The sequence below is a fragment of the Odontomachus brunneus genome, unplaced genomic scaffold (genome assembly GCF_010583005.1).
Source record: "Odontomachus brunneus isolate Ranch 3 - 2012 unplaced genomic scaffold, Obru_v1 Obru_scaffold_069, whole genome shotgun sequence".
In the NCBI taxonomy this organism is placed as follows: domain Eukaryota; kingdom Metazoa; phylum Arthropoda; class Insecta; order Hymenoptera; family Formicidae; genus Odontomachus; species Odontomachus brunneus.
This window is the reverse complement of record NW_022639519.1, coordinates 1,330,917-1,356,192: the sequence shown is the minus strand read 5'-3', so window position 1 is coordinate 1,356,192 and position 25,276 is coordinate 1,330,917. Positions and strand designations below refer to the sequence as shown.

Here is a 25,276-nt window from a genome sequence, read left to right as displayed (position 1 = left end):
GTAAAGCGTCGTCGGAAACGCACAAACGAAAAATACGATTCACATTAACCGAACCATTCGTATCTCTCTCGCGGCTTAACGGGCGGACGAGAAAAATCGTGGAAAGCGACGGGATCAAAACCGCAATCCTGTTTCTCGTTCGCGGTTTTCGCGCGTAAAATATCCGGCACATTTTGCCGCTTTGCGTATCGGCTTTGTCTTTCCCAAAGATTTACGTGCGAAAGGAATTTCTCGGAATTGGATGAAAAGATTTATTCGAAAGTTACATTAATATTTGCGATTTTATTCGCATGCACGATAACATCGTTCGGGACAGATCCACATAATTTGGTGAAAGTTTAAAAAATATCGTATAGACTTCGAAAAAATTGCTCGTAGGACTAGAAAGTTCTACTTAATCGTTTTCCTCTTATTTTCTTTTTTATTTTAGAAGCAAGAACGATTTGGACGCGATATGATTAAGTAGCATCGCAGAGAAATGTATGTTTCATTAAAAATGATTATGTTATCGGAGACAGAAATAACGACCGATGAAAACGAGCCGCCGCATACAGCCCGGTCAGACGCGAGGAAAGCTACAGCCGTTCGACGCGAGGTGGAGACACAAGCCAGTACGTGAAAGTGTATGCATAGGCACCGTCGTAGGCTGGATTGCGAGACGACCTTTTTGCGCGCAAGAGGGAAGCGAGAAAGCCAATTCCATCGAGAAAAGTACAGTTTTATCAACTGAAACTTCTCTCCTCGGCTAGAATACGTTCCTCTCTTTCTTGACGAATTTGAAACGTGAAATTGACGATTTTGTTGTTTGAAAGTAAATAAAATTATAGTAATACGATGCTCAGCTGGACGATTCAGCTGGTTAATGCGTATGAATGTCGTATCTTTCGGAACACCTCTGTACGTCATGCTTAAGTTCCGCCGATTCACGTCTCTACTCGGATTAAATGAATTACTGAAATTTCCCACGTATATTCGCTGTACCGCGTAATACACTGCGAATTTCGTGCCGGTCACTCGCACATTTACTGTAGTTCAGCAGGGACGTGTAAAGGATGATTTAGCGATCCCCGTTCGAAAGCGACACGCGAAACCGGTAGAGAAAAATATCACGCTCCCTTTCCTGTTATTCATTATCTTATTCGACCTGCGGTATTATAAATCAACCGTCATTCGTGTAACTGCGAAAGCTGAACATTGAATCGTCAGCGACGCAAGACTGCCATTTGCATCGTCAATAACAACAGGATTTACTAGCTATGGCAAATTTATAGACGACTAATAAAAATAACCGAACAGAAAAATACGACACGCAAACGAGTAATAAAACAACGAAATCTCCGTGATTCCTTCACATGCGCTGCCGGCTAATAATTCCAGTGTTCAACTGTCAAAACATTCAAACTGTCCTGATTTCACAGAAATGTGACTTCTAGAATTTTCTATAATCTAAACGGGAAAAAAGTTTAGTTGGATCAGCCAAATTTCGGCTGATCAACGACTCAGACATTTTGAAATTATCAGAATCCCGTCTGAATTGTCAAGATTTCCGGTTAACTTAAGCAGAATTCTGATAACTTTAACCGAATGTTTAAATGTCGATAACTTTAACCGAATGTGTGAATCGTTTATATTTTACCAGAAACTCCATTAATTTGCAACAGTTTTTTTGTATGCGTATATGCGTTGCAATTGATTTTTTTTCGTCTAGTGAAGGAGCTCAAGGGAAAATAAAGAAAAAGAGAGAGAGAAAGAAAATCGAATAATTTTTAACAGAAATAGGTGCGTAATTTGGTCGTGGTCGACCTTGCGCGCGATTGCCGGAACGTTGCAGGCTTGGCTTCCTCGTCGCGGCTCCACTTAAACCGAGTTTACGACGGACGGGAACCAGCAACGTTTACCCGATGGACACACGAGACTGGGCTTTATCGCTCGTTAAGCCCATCGCGATTAGTGTCTCCCTGGTCCGGTCGTGCGCCGTGCCCGTCCGCCTCCTCTTCCGACTATGGCGGAAGAGTACTTTTATGACGGGGTAGCCGCGGATAACGGGCGACTCCTACGACAACGCGAGGCGCGTTTCGCGGTGGCGGAAGTTGCGCGATACGAGCACGCGTTAATGCGATGTCGTGCATGATAAAAGTTTCAACCGGCCACGCGACTTCACGTCTTCTCACAGACGCGTAAACAACTCCGAAACTTACGTGTCATTCGAATTCGCCGAATTAAAAAAAATATACTTGTCGACCTCTCGCGATATTTCGACGCGTAATTTACTCATCATTTGGATTTGGCTCCACACTTCTTTGCATACACTGAAAGAAAAATTATCGTAAAAATAAAAAAATATTTATTCGATGTGTAGATACTAATAATATATATTTACTTCTACTAATATATATATATATATATATATATATATATATATATATATATATATATTTCTATACTGAAAAATTTTTTTTTAATGAGAATACGTATATTTCTTTCAACTGTTATTTCTCATGAAAGCAATTGTTTGTTTTACCTAAAAAAAAATTTAGATTTAAGTAAATATATTATTAATACACCACCGCATAAATATCTTTTTTCGGATATTCTTTTCTCTCAATGCATCAAGTGAATTTTTAAACAAGTTTCATGTCTCAATTAAGATAAAAGTACCAATGCCCGGACAGTCTGGTCCTGGACATTCTTATTGTTTTGGTCTTTAAACGAATGTTTAAACGTTCAACATTAAAATATATACATATATATTGAATATATAAACAAATTATATTCTATGTTAAAAGTTTAACTACACGTATTGAAGACCAATAAGAATAAGAACAATAAGAATGTCCAGGATTAATATACCACAGGGATTGATTACTTTTACCTTAGAGGAGGAAATTTGCTGTCATTCAGAGGAAGGCGACTTGATCATCTAATATCACCATAAGCAAAATACTCTTTCCCGCCCAAATTTTTCTATCCATTAAATTTCGCGAAATACATAGCTCGAAATGTGAAAGTTGTCTCGTTACCCTCGAGTCTCTCGTTGCTCATCCACGAAATATATCGTCAAATATATCGTAGATAACCTAACCGCTAACGCTCGATAACGAGCAGTGAGATGAGCGGCAGCCAGGATTTCGCGCTCGCCGGGATCATGTCAGCATTCCCGGCATCCCCTAGTATATATGCGTTCGCCACCCTCTTAGTGTGTACCGTGCAAGCTTGCCGAAATCGTTTCCATTAAAGGGAGAGGCATCGGCTTAATAAAGCACCGGTGAGAAACTTGAGACACGTGCGTGCAAAAGCTCTCCCCGCGGACTCGAGTGATGGTGAGCGGAGTGGAGACGCAGGCAGACGGGGAGTTAAAAGTAAGAAGAAGCGGTGGCGGAAGAAACTTACGAGGGTGGCTTGCCGGCGTCTTGAGGGTGACGGAGTTTTAGGTATCCCGTTACCTTCCCTTTCGACCCCGTTGCGCCCTCACCTCGGTGGTTCGAATTAAACGATCTCCGGGAGAGGCTCGTAACTTCTAAGTGACGTCGCGGAAAGAGAGGAAGTAGGAAGGGGGCAAGGTGGAAAGTAACATGATCGAGATCTCGCGAGAGAGGGTGACTCGCCGCGATCCTCGACGCTTGTTATTACCGAGCGGTGACGCGCTGTCGTGTGTGTTTAATTACGATTCCAGATGGGGCACATTCCGAGGAGGGAAGACATGGGGAATGTATAAATTAATAGATATTAATTAAGAGAGTAATAACACACACATACACACTGTGTGTGTTTCTAGTGCGCGTCCGTTTAGATCTCGTGGTGCGTTAGTAATCTCCTTCGTTATCACAGAGTCGAAAGCGAGGACAGAAATTAATATGTCGCGCGGTTCGAACGACCCGCAGGGAAAACACGATTGAGATATCCCTCGCGGAATTCGGCCGTTCCTGGATAACGACGAGGGTCCCAACTTTGTTTCTGCACTTTCGCGACCTTCGACCGAAACGCGTCGTTCTTATTCGCCCTCCCAGATTTCTACCGGGTAATCGTGACATTCGTGACGGGAGTATCGACTTTCTCGCAAGGGGCGATTCAATGAGATTGCTGAAATATCTTAACCCTGACTGACACCGCAGAGAATTTGTCAGGTTATAAAAAAAAGACTCGTATGTAACGTATATATGAATAAATTTGTCTATATCTGTGTGCGATTTTTTATAGAAATACATATGAATGTTGTATGCATATAATATTTATATTATATACATTTTTCTATAAGCACAAAAATTATATAGTAAATTATAGTAAATTATATTTAAAAAACACAAGACGATCTTGAATATTTTTCTTTTTTATAAAAAAGTTTTTTTTAATACGTTGTAATAGCTTGCACATGAAGCAACATGTGTAATTGTATTTATTAAACAATTTTTTTTCATGCATATGTGTGAATGATAAATCATTTATATGAGTTATAAAATTCTAAACCTATTTTTTTTCATCTCTCCTTTGTGACAATATTCTCTTTGTGGCTTACGTCTTTATAACACTCGAATTCTGTGATCGTTTTACGCGAACACAACTCTCTCGATTTTGCGTTGCAACCATCCAGATGTTTGTGAACTAGATCCCGGACCGAGTAGAATATGAATCGGTGGTGCTTCGAACGACCTATCGAAATTTGAATCTGAATAGCCGGCCATTCGACTGCACTACGCGATGTTTCTCGCAGAGGCGAAAAACCCCGCAACACGTTTTACCAGCAACGTAAATAATTGCAGACATTAAACCTTCATCCACGTCATTTTTCAGAGAAATTTTTTCGCGCGGGATAGCCTTTGTTAGTTTTTAATTCCTCGAAAAAAATGGCATCAGGAAAAAAAATATTCGACAGTGAGGAACAAGGGAGCGAGTTAATAATCGTTTTTGACAGAAAGCGCAAACGACGCTATTGTCAAAAACAAAATGGGATTGGCCGATAACGACTGGTACGAGAAACAATTTTCATGTAAAAAATAATAGTCAATTTCGACGTCTCGCGGTTTCGATTTGTCGAATTCTGATTTATATAGCGCAACCAGTTTTCAACGCAAAACAGTGATCCGTGATCTTGATTATCTTAATTGCTCCAAAAAAAAAAAGAAAAAAAAACTGACGAAATCTTCAGTCATACTATGATCATACTGATCATACTGAATTTTCTTCCTAGAGAATGGTTTGCAAATAGTCGTTACTGATTTTCTTATAAGTCCTGAATATATTATAAGAAACAAGAGACAGACAGATATTTTTATTTTCTGGCATGTTTAGAGATTAAAGCATCCTCTCAAAGATGATCAGATATATTTAATTGTGAATGAATATTCGTGTGTATAAAACCGAAATATATGAGAAAATGTACAGCAAATAGTATATCTAATAATGTTATGTAATACATTTATCTGATTACAATCTTTTTGAAAAAAAAACAAAAAGAAGTATGTAGCAGATGTCAACAAGAGAAACTTATCATTGAGAAAGTATTATTATATTAAGACGCACAAATAAGCTTTTGCATTAGATACTAAAGCTGACAATTACAATTGCCAATTATTTTGGATCTTCAACTGAGAGCATGATCAACTCTAGATTTTCTGCCCGTTATTCGACTGTTCGAATTAGTATTTCTTGTTACGTGAAATGAACACAGATATAAGTTATGTTAACGAAGCTTCAGATTAACGAGATGTTATGTTAACCCGAAATTCGCAAAACTATAATTATTTGTCAAATGATAACCGCTATACCATAAGTACCAGACTAAATAAATTTTTCGCCTTATCAGTATTTCATTATTTTCGTAAGTAAATTTGTCAAATAGCCATTGAAATCAGAAACCTTCTATACATAAAATATCATTCGACTTACTTGAAAATGTATGATGTATCGCTGACCGCGTCTCAACGTCCTTCGTTCTACGTCTTGCGTCTCCGCAGTTTCCCGTTTCAGCGTCCTGGCTTCTGCCTATTTCGTCGTGACACCGACACTCCCGTAGATTAGATCGGAAAAACTCGTTTTAATGAACACCATGCCGACGAGAGAGACCGGTCAAATATCTAAAGAGCCGACGAAATATCTTAAACGTCCGACAAGAATCTTCTAAAACTGACGGCCCTTAACACTTTGCAAAGTGCATGTCGGCTCGCGGTCTCGTAACGCTTGCCGGCCCATGATGCTTTCGCCAGCCTGTGACGCCCGCCGACGCGTGGCGCCACTGACTGCTCGGTTCACGGAGAGCTATACGCGACGTGAGTGAAACGTAAACAAAGTGACAAGTGTCATCTCCAGTCGATCGTCAACCCTAACCTAACCCAATCTAGTCGTTGTTCACCATTGAGTGTGGCTGAGAGATATGTGTGTGTGTGGTGCGATAACTGTAAACATAACCAAACACAACCAAAACATTTCAGACCTTGAAGGCGATCAAGCTTATTTGCGTACATCGCGTATTTTTTCGAGGTTAGTAAACACGTGCTTTGTTACGTTTCGAATCAGTGAGCGACATACCGCGGGCCACATGTATCGGTGCGTTGATGATTATTTGTGCTAGTGACAGATTTTTTCAGCTCTTGAAATATTCAAACGGCATTGCATTATTTAATATATGTATTATATTTTTTTCCGATCGAATCTTATTAATGTCAGTGTCACAACGAAGTAGTCAGGATGTTGTATCAGAGAGCAAGGACAGAGAATACAAGACGACAATGCACTGAAAGGCGGCTCCAGCAGTACATTACGCGTCTTCAGGTATATTAAATTCATTATTTATCATATACATTTTTTATCAGAAATTTGACAAACTTACTGAGAATAAAACGAAGTACCCGAGTTTGAAATTTATAGCCGCCTATCGTTATTTAACAAAAAGTATAGCTTTATCAATTTCTGATTGAACAATCAGATTAAATAATTATCATCTTGTACTTATTTCTGTACTTCTCTGTACATATTTCTATTCTATACTACCTATTCTATTCTGCTCTATTCTATATTATTTCCGTACTTATTTCACATGATAAAAGATAATGATCTAAAATAATAGTTCATAAATAGAAATATGTAATAAACTCCCACATCCAAAAAAATATATTATTAGCGGAATCTTCTCATACATGGCTTCTAAGAAAATTACTCTACAATCAAAAGGAAAATATTCTAACATTCAAAAGAACTCTAGTTGCAACCTACTATTTCCTGCAATTCCATATTCTAAGTGAGGATACTTACTGAAAAAGTATTCTATTAAAGTAAATTATTAATAAAAAATCTATTAGATATTCTAATTTTTTTCCTTTTGAAAATCAAGAGGAATATATTTACTTGAAGTAGAGTGTTCTCTTACTAAAAGAAAATTCTATTAAGAACAAGACTTGTAGATAAAAAGAAAATATTTTCTTAATTAGCTTAATTAACGATAGAGAAATTGTTCGATATCAAGTTTGTTGAAAATAAGAACGCGATACGGAAATATTAATAGTACAAAATTCGATTATACGCTATCCTTAAGATTGTAATGAAATTAATGATAACCTTAAAATTTTAGAATGCTTGCGCTGCTCATGATGATTGCTGAATACGACGTTGCGAATATTCCTGCTGTTAACCTTTGCTCTTTCCCTGTAAATACATGCATTTTTAATTACTGATTAATAAATTCGACGAACGCATATTTACTATTATAATATTCCTTCATTATAATATTATTATATTATAATAATATTATATAATTTGAATAATACTATATGTTTATTATAATGTTACTATTTAAATAAGTCGAAGATATGATAATGAGAGAAATAGATACTGATATGACACGTCGCGACAAGCATTGGTGACATATATTGAGAATCGAGGATATTACTTCCTAATAGCATATCTACGATATATCTCGACGATCATATCATATTGCTATTTCGGCACTCACGATACTATTTCCACGCGAGACTCACTTATGACAGATAAAAGACTCATAAAACGCGAAGCAATATGGATTGATGTCGATGGCGACCGATGGAAGCAAAAATAACGAAGATACGGGCTCGATGCACACGGAATGCTTGTTGCGCGACAAGTAACGATATCTCAACCACTCAACACGCCGCGTTCATATAAAGCCAGATTTGAACTATCGCGTCATTTCATGTCGCGCGGCAAGTTCTCTCGCGTTTAGGATATTGATTATGTATCTTCTCTTGCCATTTGATTATCACGGCGTTTCTAATTTTCGAGTGATAAATTCGATGATTGACCGATTCTATTATTACTTGAGTGAGTCGTAGAGAATAATGAGAGAGATGGATATCGACACGACACGTCGCGACAAGCATCGGCGGCATATATGTAGAATCGAAGGTATTACTCCCTATTAACATACCTGAGATATGTCCCGACAATCGCACATCGCTATTTCGGAACTCCCGATACACTTATTTACGTATGAGATTTACTTGCGACATACAAAAGATAGTGTAAAGCGCGGAGCGATGTGGATCGATGTGTCAATGGCGGTTGCTGGAAGCAAAAAGATCGAAGATACGCGCTCGATACACACGGAACGCTGTCATGCGACGAGTAGCGACACCATAGCCAATCAACGCGCCGCGTTTGCATAACGCCAGATTTTAAATATCGCGTCGTTTGTTGTCGCGCGGCAAATTCTCCCGCGTTTAGGGTATCTTCTCTTTCCCTCTGATTATCACGGCATTTCTAATTTCCGAGTGATAAATCCGACGATCATCCGATTGTACTATTATTTGAATGTGTCGTAGAGAATGATGAGAGAGATGGATATCGACACGATACGTCGCGACAAGCATCGACGATACATATCTAGAATCGAGGATATTATTTCGTATTAACCTACCTGCGATATGTCCCGACGATTGCACATCGCTATTTTAACACTTCCGATACTTGTTTCCGTACGGGGCTCACTTACGACAGACAAAGGACGCATAAAGTGCGGAGCGGTGTTGATCGATGTGTTAATAGCGGCTGTTGGGGGGTGAAGAGATCGAAGATGCGTTCTCTGTGCACGAGGAACTCTTGCCGCGCGAGAGATGGCGAGGCGGTAGCCAATCAACGCGGCGCATTACTAGAGCTCTATTATTGGCTGCCGCGAGTACTATAATCCCAGTGTACAATAGATGATTTAAGGCCAATTGTTTCAACTTCTTAGTAAGCTACCTGATAGTTAAATCATGTGTTTGTCTCTGTCTAATTTAAAGAATAAACGAAGACAGACATATGATTTAACTGTCAGGTAGCTTACTAAGAAGTTAGAACAATCGGCCTTTAGGGTCTCCGCACAAGAACATCCGTAATATGTTAAGTTTACAGATTTCTTTGTGCCTTGACTTAAGTTTAATTTTACATACAGGTATGGCCATTGCATTGTCAGTACTTATTAACGTAACGTGTTACGGATGTTTTGTGCGGAAACTTTTAAGCATTAAGCCTTAGAAAATTGATCGATCACAGTCAAATATGAGGAGAATAATCGATTGTGATTGGTCAGTTTTTAAAGCTTAAATCATCCATTTTAGATTGGGATTTACTATTGAATAGATCTAGATAGTTACTAAACATTGTGGAGCAGCTACATTTTTTGCTTCTACCTATGCGTTTCTCATTACTGTTAATTAACGTAAAAAACATGTACCTGCTTTCCTGCTTGTTAATTATCAGTCATAAAATATGCATAACTGGGTATCGATACAGCTGGCCAAAAACTTTTAGTAATTATGAATATGTTTTTCCCTAATGTGAACCTGTGAAAGATTTTATTGATGAATTCAGTGAAACATCAAACTGTTCATAAGCTCACGCGAGTAAAAGATACACGATCTATATGTACTTATTCATAGGTTAAGTTCTGCACGCTTTTGTGCTGAAAGCAACAATCTATCTTTCTTCGACATGAAGAATGAATAATGCCTTCAGCACGAAAGCGTGCAAAACGAACTTAACTATGAATAACGCTCTACCTATCAATCGTGAATCTTTCACTCGTGTGAACTTGTGAACAGTGAAATATATCACTGAATTCGTCAATAAAACTTTTCATAGATTCCCACAAGGGAGAAAGATACATCCATAGTTACTAAAAGTTTTTGGCCAATTGCATTAGTATCTAGTTATGCATATCTCATGACAGTCATAATCAGCGGATCTTATATTTAAAATCGTCTTAAATTTATCTTCAGATACTTCATAGCTAATGAAACGATCCATACAGCATTTAATAATGGACTTAAGATAATTTTAAATATAAAATCCGACTATGAATATAGGTACATGAACGCAGGAAAATTTACAATAATGGCAATAAGCAATGCGATAGCTAATCACATAGCTCTTATAGGAATGCGGAGCGTTGATTGTCCGCTGCGCCGCCACTTGCCGAGCGAAAAGCGATCCCGCGTGTCGTGTCTATATAGTGCATACTTTCCGCCTTTTTGCCTCCAGCAACCACCGTCGACGCATCAATCCACATCACTCCGTGTTTTACGCATCTTTTATCTGTCACAAGTGAGCCTCGTGCAGAAATAAGTATATCGGGAGTGCCGAAATAGCGATGTGCGATTGTCGAAACATATTTCAGGTACGTTAATAGAGAGTAATGTCCTTGATTATATGCCGCCGATGATTATCGCGACGTATCGTGTCGGTGACCATTTCTCTCATTATTCTTTACAACTCACTCAAGTAGTAATAGAATCGGACCGTCGAATTTATCACTCGGGTATTAGAAATAGCACGATAATCAGAGGGAAAGAGAAGATACAATGACTGATATCCTGAACGCGAGAGAGCTTGCCACGCAACAAGAAATGACACGATAGTTCAAACCTGGCTTTATGCGAATACGGCGCGTTGATTGGCTGTGGTATCACCACTTGTCGCGCGACAAGCGTTTCGTGTGCATCGAGTTCATATCTTTGATCTCTTTTCCTCCAGCAACCGCCGTCGACACATCGATCCACATCGCTCCGCGCTTTATGCGTCTTTTGTCTGTCGCAAATGAATCTCACGCGTAAATAAGTACATTAAGGGTGCCGAAATAACGATATGCGATTGTCGGGATATATCTCAGGTACGTTATAAGCGAGTAATATCCTCGATTCTAGATATATGCCGCCAATGATTATCGCGACGTGTCGTGTCGGTGTTCATTTCCCTCATCATTCTCTACGATTCACTCAAGTAGTAATAGAATCGGACGATCGTCAAATTTATCAATCGGAAATTAGAAATGGCGTGATAATCAGAGAGAAAGAGAAGATACCCTGAACGCGAGAGAACTTGCCGCGCGACAAGAAATGACGCGATAGTTCAAATCTGGCTTTATGCAAACGCGGCGCGTTGATTGGCTATGGTGTCGTTACTTGTCGCGCGACAAACGTTCCCGCATTCCGTGTGCACAGAGCGCGTATCTTCGATCTCTTTGCTTCCAGCAACCGTCATCGACACAATCCACATCGTTCTGCGCTTTACGTGTCTTTTGTCTGTCGCAAGTGAATCTCGTGCGAAAATAAGTGTATCGGGAGTTCCGAAATAGCGATGTGCGATCAGGATATATCGCAGGTATGTTAATAGACAGTAATATCCTCGATTCTCGGTATATATCCCGCCGTTGTCGCGATATGTTGTGTCGGTGTCTATCTCTTTCATCATTACTGTCGACTCATTCAAATAGTAATAGAATTGGGCGGATTTATCACTTGGAAATTAGAAATTCGATAATAACAAGAGAAGAAAATATCACGCCAGGAATATTCACGACATCGAATCTCGGGCGGAAGCGTCGATTTATTAGCAAGAGAAAAAGAGAGAGATGTGTAGAGCGCGCGTCTAGGAACGTCACAACGTTTGTGGCGGGAATTTTCGGCGTTCATGAACAATTCAAATTAGATTTAATATAATAATACATAAAAATTTAAGGTTTTGTGTATTATTATATTAGATTTAATTTGAATTTTTGTTTAAATATATAAGTTTTTTATTTCTTAGATATTTTCTCTGCCAGTGCAATAGTTTCGATTATGAACAATTGGCTATATTATTAGAGAATAATCTTGTTTCTCGTTTTATGCAAATCGGTGCGTGTCGCGATGTATCGAGTCGACATCTCTTATATTCATTATTAACATCGATCCACTTAAGTAGCAATAGAATCGAATAATCGTCGGATTTATTCGATGAGGAATTAGAAATTTGGACAAAGAGATAAGAAATAATATGAAACACCGCGAGATATGCACGACAGCAAATTTTGGCAGGTCTGTTAGCAAAGAGTGTAGAATATGCTTTCGATCGCGCACTGGCTGAGAACCCCCGATTTAGACAATCCCACAACGCTATCGAGCACTCACCGCATAGAAAGAGAAATCGCCCGTCGAGACAGTTGCGAGGAAAAGAAAAGGATGCACAAGCCGGGGTGGATCTCGCGTTTTCCGTCGAACGCGTTTCAACGCTGGACGCCGGAAGTGCTTCTTCTTCCCGACGGCGGTGACGGGGCCAGAAGAAAAGCGCGCTGGAAATAGAGGGAAAAAAGTCGCTCAGACGGCACGCATCTCCCGCCGGTCGGGAAGACGTTACGGGAGGTTGCCGGGGTGAATCGCTCCCCGGGGAGAATCCCGCCGAGTGCGGACGTTATTTCTAGATCGCGAAAACTTTTAATAGCTTTCTGATAGCTTATTGGCCGAGCTTGTAAATAATTTCATATCTCATATCGCGCCGAGCTCTTGCCGTCCTCTCCGCGCACACCTCTGACCGCCCCGGCATTGACCTTTCGCCTGGGAGTTTCCCGAAGCTTCGAGGTTAACATTCGCACAGAGTGCGACTCGTGAAACGCGCAGATCAATATCCATTGATATTACACTTTCATCTCCGCGTGATAAATGAAACTCATCTGAATATACGATAACGTGTCTGTCAGCGCAGAATAAGTGAAATGAGAAGCGAGAAAATTCGAAACTATTGCACTGACAGAGAAAATATCTAAGAAATAAAACACTTATATAAACAAAAATTTTAAACAAAAATTTAAATTAAATCTAATATAATAATAAATCTTAAATTTTTATATATTATTTTAATAGATCTAATTTGAACTTTTACGTAAATATATTTGTGTTATAGCACTATAAGAACTCTGTACTCGTCTCTTAAAGGCCCGTTTTTTCTATCTTGTCTTATGTTCATCAGAGTCTTTTTGAGATTTTCTGTAAATAAAAAACATTTCGTTGACATCAATTAACTTAAATCTAAGTTCTTTTATTTTTATTTAATCTAAATTCTTATCTGCCAATATTTACTAAAATCCAAATTCTTTTATTTAAGAAAAATAAACAATTGTTTTCATGAAAACCTAAAGTCTCAAGAAAATGTATAATTTCTTGTTTGAAAAATATTTTATATTAATACAAGTAAATATGTTATTAATATCCACCGAAATACATTTTGTTTATTTTTTAGATATTCTTTTCTCTCAGTGTACAATATCGGTACATTTTTGACAGTGAGATTTTCCGATTATTCCAATGAGAGGCAGTGATAACTGTTATACGCGTGGTGAATATTTTTCATCAATTTTGTAGCGATCATGAATTATGCCATGAGGTGTATTTTGGTTGAAATTTTTGCGGAAAGGAAATCTACTAAAAATTTGACACGATCTCGTGAAATTCGAATCGCACTTTATGAAACATCCTCCATAACGTGTACCTGGCTGCTCATTCGTCGCGTATTTCGCGGACATGTAGCCCCGGCTGTTTAAGCGCGGTTCATCGGCGTGGGCGCGCGCGAAACGAATGATAATAAAGTCAGCCACAGCAGCGTCGTGAAAAGACGCGTAAATTCGTCGCGTTTAACGCTCCGTAAATCAGCGGGCATCGGGAAACGCGCATCTACGCGCTATAATTTTCGCGCGCAGGTAGAAATCCTCGCCGTAAATAATGCACGCGGGTGCATAAAAGCGCACAGGCGCGCGTTTCGCGACATCGGCCGTATGCACGTTTTAATCCTAACTCGGCTCGGGCATGCCAAAAAATTCACCCGTTATGCGCGCGAACGTTTATTGATATTTACGTCCGTTTTCGGGCCGAGATGTCTCTCTCGGTCTGACATTTTGCCGCCGTGCGCGATATTCTAGCGTGATCTTCTGTTCGTCGCCAGAAATAAGTCGCTCCTCAAATAGCTCTAAAGCCGAGATGGTACTTTTTGCGATAATTTTTTTTCTCGAGCAACGAGGAAGAGAAAGGTTTACAGGTGCTTGCTTTGTACTTGATACTGGAGCAGACTCCAGCGCATTTTTACACCATCGAGAAAAACGCGAAAGCTCGCTAATCGATTTCAAGTAAAATATAGTTCTATCTATAACCGTATCTCCACCTGCACTGAAAGAAAAAATATCTAAAAAATAAAAAAATATTTATTCGGTGAACGTACTAATAGCATATTCACTTAAATCTGTATTTGAACAGAACAAACAGTTGTTTTTTTCATGAGAAGCTAAAATTTGAAAAGAATATATATATTCTTATTTGAAAAATATATTAGTACAAGTGAATATGTTATTAGTATCCACCGAATCAATATTTTTTATTTTCTAAATATTTAATATTTTTACACAATATTTTTGTTTTATACACATTTTTTATTAATTTATTCGAAGTTATACATATTTTAATTGTGAGTCCCAAATGTAACATGTTTTTCATCTGTGTTATGCGAATTCCTTGATATCTCACCGTTAGATCGATCGTCCATCCGCTTTTTGACCGCTCCTTCGCGCAAATTGCGTGTATTTCCACACCAGACCTTATTATTTTACTACATTGTTACGCTCGCCAGATTGCAAACATTGCCATCATCAAAGAGGAGGAGCACGATATGAAACACATCATAAAACGCTCTTGTTTCAACAATTTGAATGTAAAGTCTCGCGTGAAATCGGCGGGGCGCGTTAACCCTTATTGACTCGAAGTCCTCCTTCGTCGCGCGATACTAATCGCGAAGAGTGCTCGCCACTCCGGCGCATACATATCCTATTTCCAGTCGCGTGAGCAAATATCGCAGAGTCCGTGTGGTCCACCAGATTGAAGTCGGGTAAAACCGGCCCAGCCTCGAGGCTGCGACCGAGCCGCGAGGAAGGACGAAGGAGGACGATGTCGGTGAAAGCGAAGGAAGAACCGATCTCGTAGGAGCGTCGGCAGGGGCGCGAAGGGGAGCTTTCGGGGCGGAGGAAAGATTAACATAGAGATGAGGTCGCCTCGAGTCTTTTCCGCGAGAGTTATGTTCTCATGATCCCCGACGGCCCTTCTTACGATCCACTCGGTCCGGTACACAATCGCGCGTGTGCACGTCTACGCGTGACTTGACACCGGTTGTTAATTTTTGCAACGAACACGAAACTAGATTACACGATCGATAAAAAATCGATGGGTCTTTGGGAGTCGAGATGCACGAGAGACGACTCGCGATTTACCAACGTGATTCAATATTCTAATTATTTTCGAGTGAATTTTGCCTTTTAACAAGACTTTAATTCGAGGATTAATTACCGAAGTATTCAACCAGCTTGTTTGATGCTAACGTCAAAAACGAAGAAGAAGGCACAAAGTGTTCAGAATGAAAGTAAGCTCGAGAGGGATTCACAAATTAAGCCGTCATTGGAACGTGCGCTCAACCGTTGCGATACACTTCCACGTACATATGGAAGATGTAACGCACATAGCCACGGGTATATATGCCTCGAGAAACACTACATAGATGTACGAAGTCCATATATAACTTTGCATAAACCGTTAGCTCATGAAGCGCCCGTCATATTCCTTTCATCGCGAGCTCATTGCGCGGTCGCGTTTAGGTAAAGCAAACTCGAAGAGTTGGAGCAATCTTGTAGCTCCGTGCACGCAGGACGATCGAGAAAGCCACGCGTGAGCCAGATGGTTGGATATTCGGTGACAGATATGAATAACGCGACACTCGTACGCTGACTAATATGGACACGTATAAACGAAGAGTTATTTCGCCGTGACGCGATACGCGTGATGATAATCAGTGTTTATGGATGTTATGAATTATTATGGAATTTTATAATAAGCCCACGAGACATATTACCGTTATGGGCTTTCTACAATAAGCTTGGTTGTTACTCGTGTCACACACATATACTGGTGGTAATAAGTCAGAAGAATTACAAGTCATTAATCTCAGGAAATATAGATCCTACAATAAATCATAGCAGATCGTTGCGTCGCGATATTTTATCTGATCAGAGGAAAAACAGTTTTCAGTTAGCTTCAGTTCTCTCGATAAAAATTGCGGGCACATGTCGCTTTTTGATTAGTCAGTCATAATCATAATTTTTAAGCAATAAAAAATGAAATTTGGCCGTTTCCATATAGTTACTGACTTGTTATCGCCTTATAATATACTACATCGAAAGAAAAAATATAAAAAAATAGTAAATATTTATTCGACTGGTACTAATAACATATTTATTTGTACTGATATCAAATATTTTTCAAATAAAAAAATATACATTTTCTTGAGAAAACTTTAGCTCTTCATAAAGACAGTTGTTTATTCTACTTAAATAAGAGTTTTATAATTAAACAAATATATTAGATATAAGAGAATTTAGAGTTAAACAAATATATATTATATTAGTACTCATCAAATATATATATACTATTTTCTAGTATTTTTTTCTCAGTATAGTGACACGCGTATAACTCGCCTTAACTTCTAATCTATTATTAACGATTTTTTATAGAAAGCCTATTAGATATTACATATCACACAACGACGCTAGTTGTTTGATCTCTGCCACCCTTTTCTTCTCTCTCGCATTCCTCTTGACTGTGCGATGAATATGAAATTACAACATTTTTCAATTTCGACGTGGAAATCTAGTATGATGCGGAGAACGTCACGTAACGATGTTTAACGAGCTGCACCTCTCTCCACTGAGTGTATGAGGAATAATTTATTAATTGTTTAAATAATTAATTAATAATTACCACGAAGCGTGCATGTCACGCTCGACGCGGAAAATTCTGCAAAATAACTCGAAAGAGATATACACAGACGCAATGATAATACTAATAATTTGTAATTCAAAGCTCGATATTATCAAACCATAAATTAACTTCCGCTATCAAATTTACGATTTTATAATGTGGCGACATGTACGAATAAATGCAACTTGTACGACGTGATTACGGGAACTGCGCTGCTCGCTTGATTTTCATCGCGTTTTAATGTGATTGCACAATTCCCGTTTAATTACTGAGTTATCTAACAACCTCGAGAGCGAAGATATATCGAAGAAGAGGAAGAAGGAGAAGAAGAAGAACTATTCGCCGGCGGAAGATTTCTCGCGCGTTTCGCGTGTTTTGAAACAAATTGCGAAGCAACGCGCGATCCCAGCTCGGTCCGTAAACGTTACACTCCTTCATCTGACTTTCGTTGTATTGTTCCTGTCGAAATAGCGTAGTTTCGCGCTTCCGCGTTTATCGAGTAGGCCCTTTATCTACCGTGGACTCGGCCGAAACGACGGCGGTACGCAACGTCATAGTGCGTTCATCGGCCCTTTGTGAAACGTCCCTCCAATTCTATCCCCGCTTCATCTCTGGCGCGCTCACCCTGAAGTTAGCGGAATGGTACACACGTGATTGTATCACTGCTGATTGCATTACCGTTCTGCCGGCTGTTTGCAAACTGCAGTAATAACCTGCACCGTGGTGCATTAGCTACACACGCGCAACGATGTACTAGTCCTCCCCCTCCTCTCTTTCTCTTTCTGTCTCTCTCTCTCTCTGTCCCCTCTCCCTCCCTCTCTTTCTCTCTCGATCCTTCACCTACCTAACTCCTCTTCAGCTCTCCTCGCTCCTGTATTAGTAAAGCTCGTATCACTTAACCAAGAGATACGAGCCGAGTGAGCGAAGCTAATTCTGAAATAATGCGACAACTAGTCGCTTGGCTCATTTCCATACATGCCGGAAACAGTAACGCACGACACGCCGGAAGATGAAGCCGTACTCGCGTCCACGTAGCCAGCGAAGCGCGTTTTTTAATTAGACATATGTCCAGAAACGCGGAAAGATCTTCGTCTCGTGGTTGGACATAAAGGCCCATAAGATCATAAAATTCTCACGCTTATTTATAATTCGCGTACTTGTCATTGAACATTCGCACGTGCGTTGTCCCGCACTATTGTTTCTGTAACGTTCGGATATAAGTACTAATATACGCATTTATGCGACTTCGTCATACAAATCTCTAAGGCTTCATAAGAAATTTCCGACTTCTTCCGCAGTTATTTCTCGATAATAGTGTCGAGAACGGAATTAAACGGAAATTATACACTGAGAGAGGAAATATCTAAGAAAAAAAAAATATTTATTTAGTGGGAACTAAATTCACTATTATTTATTCACTTAAATTTAAATTCTCTTATATAAATAGAATAAATAATTGTTTTCGTGGAAAGCTGATGTTTTAAAAAAATGTATATTTTTTTATTTGAAAAATATTTAGTATTAATAATAAAAAATATTTTATTTTTATATTAAATATTTTATATATTTATAGAAGTAAATATGTTATTAGTATCTACTGATTAATAAATATCTTTATTATTATTTATTTAAATATTTTTTTATTTCTTAAATATTTGTTCTCTCTCACTGAACAATCACATCAAAATGCGACGAACGTCAACCGAGAGGCACAATTTTCGCAATCACGTCGCACATATTGCATTTATTTATATGTCCATATCTATAAAATCGTAAATTTTAACGGTGCATCAAGAATGATTTTCATTGAGAGAAATGATCAGTAAATTACAAATTTCCCGTCTGTCCCTGATTCACGATACTCCGACGGAGACAAACGGTAAAAACGAAACAACCTCTTTAAGAGCGTAATTATTCATACGTCATTTTAAACTGAAGAATTCTCATCCTCCCGCCACTGTCTCCTCCTTCGGTCTTCTTTATCGTACGTCCGCTAATGACTGTATTTGCCCAATTACCGCAGCCAGCGGACTCACTCGGACTCGTTATTTCGACGGAAGACGGCCTACACGGTATTAACGCCGCCGTTCTTTGCTTCGTTTCTCATGGGCCCCATCTCTCGGTTTCGACCTCTCTTCCTCCTCGTTTGTTTCCCTCCCCCCCCCTCTCTCTCTCTCTCTTTACGGTGCCCGGCCCGAATCGACCGTTGCCACACTCGGATCCCGCGTCCTCCGATAAAAGTTTGTTTCGTGTGTCTTCGGGCGGGTCGCCGGGCGGGTTAACGTCCAATTAAAGGAGTTCCTCGTTAGCACGGCGGGCAGGCGACGACGCCGGCAGTTCTACTCTCCCGAGGCGTCTGCCGGCATCTGTTGACACTCGCGACTCTCGTACCTAGAGCTGCTGGTAGTCGAAATTCTCCCGACCGAACCTTCTTCCCCTTTCCGCATTGCGTCTTCCGCGCGGAAGTTGACGCCTTCGTCGAAGCGTCGAGTAGTATCGCGAATCTTGGATACAAGCGACAAACATGACATATGACAGGCTAATATACACTCGAAATATTAACTTAAAAATTTTTGTCATTTTTGTCATATATTCAAATTCATCTTCGCATATATTTTTATTGTGCAAAAGCCCTTGTAGTTCTATACAGCCAATACAACGTAAACGTATAACGTAACATTTGCAGAAAATACTCAGTTGATAAAAATTTCAATTCCAGCATCCTCTTAAATATATGAATAAAACTTGAATATGTGAACGTTTCCGATGCATTGATTGGTGTAGAAAGAATGTTCGAGATAATGAGCTATTATTGAAATTATATTATTGAAATTATATTGTATTTCCTGCACAGCAGAGAATTAAACATCGTTTAGGCAGGCTTAATGTAAACGAATTCTCCATCTACTGTGTAACTTGTGCGTCGTGTCGTTATCTGATAGTTGGACCAATCCGGTACTTGAGACGTTACTTAATATCGGAAAGTTAGTTACACGATGACGCGATGTTGCGACTATAAATTAGAACGTCATAATGTAAAATAATCTCCGAGCGAAATCACCGTCCGCTACTGAAGCACGATACATTGCGCCAAGTCGGCTGGGGGATTCGTTTAATTTATTTATAGGTTAAATTATAAGTGAATTACAACGGAGAGAGCCTGGTATCTGCTATTCCGGGAATCCGCGAGATTAAAAGTTCGAGGGGCCCTTTACTCCCGCGATAAAAACATGATTAACCCCAGATACAGTTCGCGGAAGTCGGCGCGGCTGAATTATTGCCGTGGGAGGAAAGTCGGGGTTATTTCCCTCGACGCTCGCCTCTCTCTCTCGAAAATTCGCAGTCAACGACGACGTTGGCGGGCGTTCGCCGGGATCGGCCGTCGCGCGGCGCAATAATGCGATTACAATTACTGACGCGCCGGCCGAACTTTCCGCGAACTTCGGAAGCGCAACGACCTTGCTTCAAGTCGAACGATTTCATTTCCCGGAGAATTTTCCGGAAACACATCCACTCTTGCATTCAGTTTTATTATAAAAAAAATTATTTCTTAACGAACATGATCTGTTAAGCCATCAAGCGTAAAATTATTTTTGTGTCGAATTCGTGCGATTCAATTTCACAGGAAATTTTCAAAGTGATATTTATTTCTGCTGACACGTAAAAGTAGGCGAAAAGGCAACCAAATGATTTTTTATCTCTAAAAAAAACAGGTCGAAAAACTTCCATTAAAATTTCCAAAAACTCATGCAAACTTCAGGTTTAACAATTGCAAAAAACAAATTTGGCACATATAATATCAATTGTGGAAAAGTTTTATTGAGATATATTCGTGCTTCATGATTCATGTGCTTGATCGCGAACACTCATCGCGAGTAAATCTCGTAGATTGGCCTCGGAACAACTTCCCTACGAAAGCAAGCTCGTCCGCGCGTTTCCTTCGGGCGCTTTTGCGACGGTGTCTTCCCCTTACTGCTTTCTCGTCGCGGAATTCGCTTTTTTGAAGCGATTACGGAGCCAAAATTTCGCCGGGGCGAAACTGGATTAACGCGAGACTCTCCCGCAACGTTTTCAGCGGCATTCGAGGTTAGTTCCGGGGCTAATCTGATTACTTAACGTCGGAACTTAACAAGAGCGCCGACGAAGTTTCCTCGATATCCTCCCGTTCCCTCCCTTTTCCTTCTTCTTCTCCTCCTTCCTGCGCGCCAGCCCTCCTCGCGGGATTAAAATGACTTAATTTAAACTTCGTAACGCCGACACGGACGCCGCGCAAAACGACAATCCGGCGATTTTATCCTTGGCAAAGCCACCCACGCCACCCGCATTTAACGCAAGCTAATTCGGCGCCCTCTGTGAAACGATGTAAAGAGAATCCACCCCTTCTGATCCTTTTACCCCCGCGTCGCGAAACGATTACGAGAACTCGCTCTTCCTCCTCGAACAACACTCTTCTTGCTTCTTTTTTCAATAATTACAAACATCCATTCTGTGACAAATGTCTTATCTACTTGGACAAATATATTATTATTATGTATAAAATTCGTCCAAATTCGTCGACATCACTGCGCATATTAAAATCGAAGACAATATTCTGCCAATTTTTTTTGTATGTTCAGTTCTTTTATTTTCACACGATCACTTTATTGTAAGTCTAGTGAATTGCAATTAAGATATTGCAACCACAAACTAAATTTTGATGTTAGAAGCGTAAGTCTTTCTCAAAGGCTGTCCAGGCGATCGTCGTTATTTCTAAAAGTATTCCCGAAACAGGTGGAGAGAAATTTCCGTCGGATAATCCGGAGAAAAGAAACAAGAGAAGTAGCCGAAAATGTATAATGGCCCGGCGATGTCGCGCGATAATCATAATTCCCCGTCCTCTCCCGCGGAAGCCCGTACAAGGCTCGGGAAAAATACGCCGTCTGCCAAGCACGGAAAGCTCGTGCTAGAGAAAATGATAAATACCGGTGCGCGGCGTACGTGACCGGGTCAGTCGGGGATTTTTCGGGACGGCGAAAGGGTGTCGCGTCCGGACGAGAGGCTTTATCGTGACAAATGGCCACGGGACGAAAATTTGCCTAATTAAAACGTAGCGCGGTCAACACGGGCGTACTCGGTGGCACGCGGAAAAGGGATTAATCCCTCTCGCGTTGGCTCCACGACGGAATTTAACCCTTATCCACAGCGCAGCCGGGATCGGCGTGTTTTTATTTCTCAACAAAGGGAGGCGTACCTCCAGCAGAGAAACAACTAGATTGAATTTTGCACGTTTATTCATTGACTTAGTCGCTTAAAATATCACGCGGTGTTCATTTACTTCCCTTCTTTTTTTCTCTTTCTATTTTTTCTTTTTTATACTCCAAATTGCGTAATAAACAATTTTAAAAATTTGTAAAATAAAAGTATCAATGCTTGGGCACTAATAATACTGGCACCTAACTCTGGATATTCTTGTTTTTTAGTCTTTATAGATACGAATATATTTAAATTTTCTACATGTATATACTCTAAATTGAAAGTTTATAATATTCATATTTAAAGTCCAAGACAATAAGAATGTTCAATGTACTTAATGTTCAGACATTGGTACTTTTACTTTAAAATCAACCTCGCTCGAATGCGGTTTCTTACATTAATGTCGCGGTTAACTTGCTCAAATCGAGGGCAGTTATTACTACAAGTAAACCTCTTGCTTTTAATAAGATCGATCATGCGGCAACAGCTACGTCCTCGCCGTTCCTGTCTCGCCGGGCCGTTTCTTCTAACTCGATAGCTTCTCGAGGACTCCAATCGGTAAGAACGCTGCTCGATAAATCCCTCGGCAATTCCGGCGCGCCGAAAAGGGCCGCGGCCAATCCCGTCCCCAACAGTCGATTCGCTCGCTCGACCACTCGGAAAAAGCATCCGACCACTTTGCGGTGTCCCCCTGGTTTACTCGTTTTCTTGCTCTTTCCTCTCTCCGTTTCCACGTCTTACAGCCCGCAAGTTCGACGGTGGACGAGCTTACACCGGGCCGGCGTGAACGATCTTCTCGCGCGACGGCTATATCGATTTATCGCAGCTCGCAAGCGTCTCGCCTTCACCAGAAGTACTATTGAAATTCCATAATATATCTTTCAAATATGCGAATACATATGGACGCGCTTTCAGGCGTGTAAATTGACATTTTAAGCACGTTCGGTTACGTTTGACGATCTAATGCATAAAAGAATTCATTATATCTGAAGATGGATCCCGTTTTATTTCAAGTAAAGCCACATTGGACCAATTAGCAGCAGCAAAATGGACAGTTTAATTCAAAACTTTGTTCCTACTTGTGATTCATCGTGATACTGCGTGTATTATCTTCCGCTTCATCTTCACTTTGAAGTACAACCGCATCCTGGTAACTCCGCGAACATATATCTCCATTTCGTTCGTTTCCAACCATCGGATTTATCTTAATTAAGGCAGAAGTAAGTAAAAAACTAGTTTTAAAACTAAAGTCACGAGAAGGAATATAATAACACTGCTAATCATTTTTTCCGTCTCGTTTTAACTTTAAATGAATTATTTCCATCATCCTCTCTATTACGTATTATTCTCACATATATGAGCAAAACGACAATCGAAATGATCTCCCAAAGATTCAAATACAGTTATAAGACTGTTGACTGGAATAACTGCAGTAACAAAAAATTAATCAAAAAAATCTCTCGCTAATGTCAAACTTCTGCTTTTCTTAATAGTCCTAGTAGGCTTGCTTTTCCTAGCAGAACATCTCATTATGGCTCTTGTGCTAAACGCCGAAGGTTTACGCCGCAAAGACAATAAACAAAAAATCGCAAAAAGATTTGCGAAAACGATTAACCGTTGTTTCATTAACATAAGACAAAAGTATCAATGTCCCGACACGCATCTACACTAAGAGACAAGATATCTAAAAAATAAAAAATATTCATTTTTGCTGGATACTAATAATCTAAATTTACTTAAATCTAAGTTCTGTTTTTGGATTTTGTGAAGAATTTTAATAAGTAACTTTTTCTCAATGTAAAATTATGTATGTTAATATAAGTAAATATGTGATTTTTTTATAAATATTTGAATAAATATTTTTTATTTTGTAGATATTTATACAGTGTAATCTTGGATATTTTTATTATTTTAGTTTTTAAATATGAACATGTTTTAAACTTTTAACAAAAAGTACATATATATACATTGAATATATACATATATCCTATGTTGAAAATTTAAATATTTAAAAATTAAAACAATAAGATTGTCCAGGATTAGGTACGTATTTGGGAATTGGTACTTTCCATCTTACGGCGTTTCTCATCTGCGATTCTATCGCGCGACGCGTTCGCACGTGCGGCACGCAAGCGACACGGTCGAGAGAGATAGATATCCCGGGAATTCTCTCTTCCTCTCTCCCTGGAAAGAACGCCCGACCACTGGGGTCGATGCGGAGGGTGGGACGGGGGTGGGAATTAAATAAAAATCACGCCAACTGTAGATTTGGTCCGCGCAGCCGGAAACGAGATGAGCGCCGCGCTCGCTCGACTGGTCCTCTGTTCCTCGCTCTGCATGCGAATGAGGGAAACGCGATGCAACGACGAAGAGGGGAAGAGAGAGGGATAGAGAAAGAGACGAGATGCACGACCGATGACGCGGGGGAGAAGCGGATAACCACCGCGGCCAGGGAACGGAGGAGGGTGCCAGTTTCTCGTCGGCCGCATCGGCGAAGCCAAGTCGAGCCAAGAAACGGAACGGAAGGAAGACTGCATTTATTAAACTGAGCGCAGACGCGCGCGTCCTCTTCTTCGCCCCTTCTTTCCCCGCTTTTCACCCCCTTTTTCACCCCGCGGGAGCTACGAACTCGTTCCGCAACCTCCCCACCTTCCCGTTCGCCTCTTCCGCGTTCGTAATTCCTGGCCGCCGCTACCTCCGTGGAATGAGGTCGGTATGTGTAAAATAGTGCCTCGATACGCTCTTCATCACCGAGTCGCTTCTTCTCGCTCACTTTATTTCCTCCTCCCGCTTTCTTTCGCTTTTCTCTTTATCTCTACCTCCCCATCCTCCTATCTCTCGCAAGTCTCTCTTCTTGATCTCCTCCCCTGGCATTCTTTTTGCTCTTTCTTGCCTCTCTCTGCTCGTTTTCTCTCCCTTCACACCCTTTCTCCGTTCCTTCTTCTTTCTCTCCATCTCTACTCTCTCTCTCTCTCTCTCTCTCTCTCTCTCTCTCT

General features: G+C 40.1%; 1 protein-coding gene across 3 annotated transcripts in view; it reads left to right on the top strand.

The window, feature by feature from the left end:
• Positions 1-25,276, top strand: part of LOC116846782 — a 546,096-nt gene that overhangs the window by 415,205 nt on the left and 105,615 nt on the right. The window contains exon 1 of one of the 3 annotated variants that reach the window (XM_032821060.1): positions 11,488-11,604. The exons of the other annotated variants lie outside the window; for them this stretch is intronic. The gene's annotated coding sequence lies outside the window, so the exon portion shown is untranslated. Of the gene's footprint in view, positions 1-11,487; positions 11,605-25,276 lie in introns of those variants that run through there. 3 annotated transcript variants of the gene reach the window in all.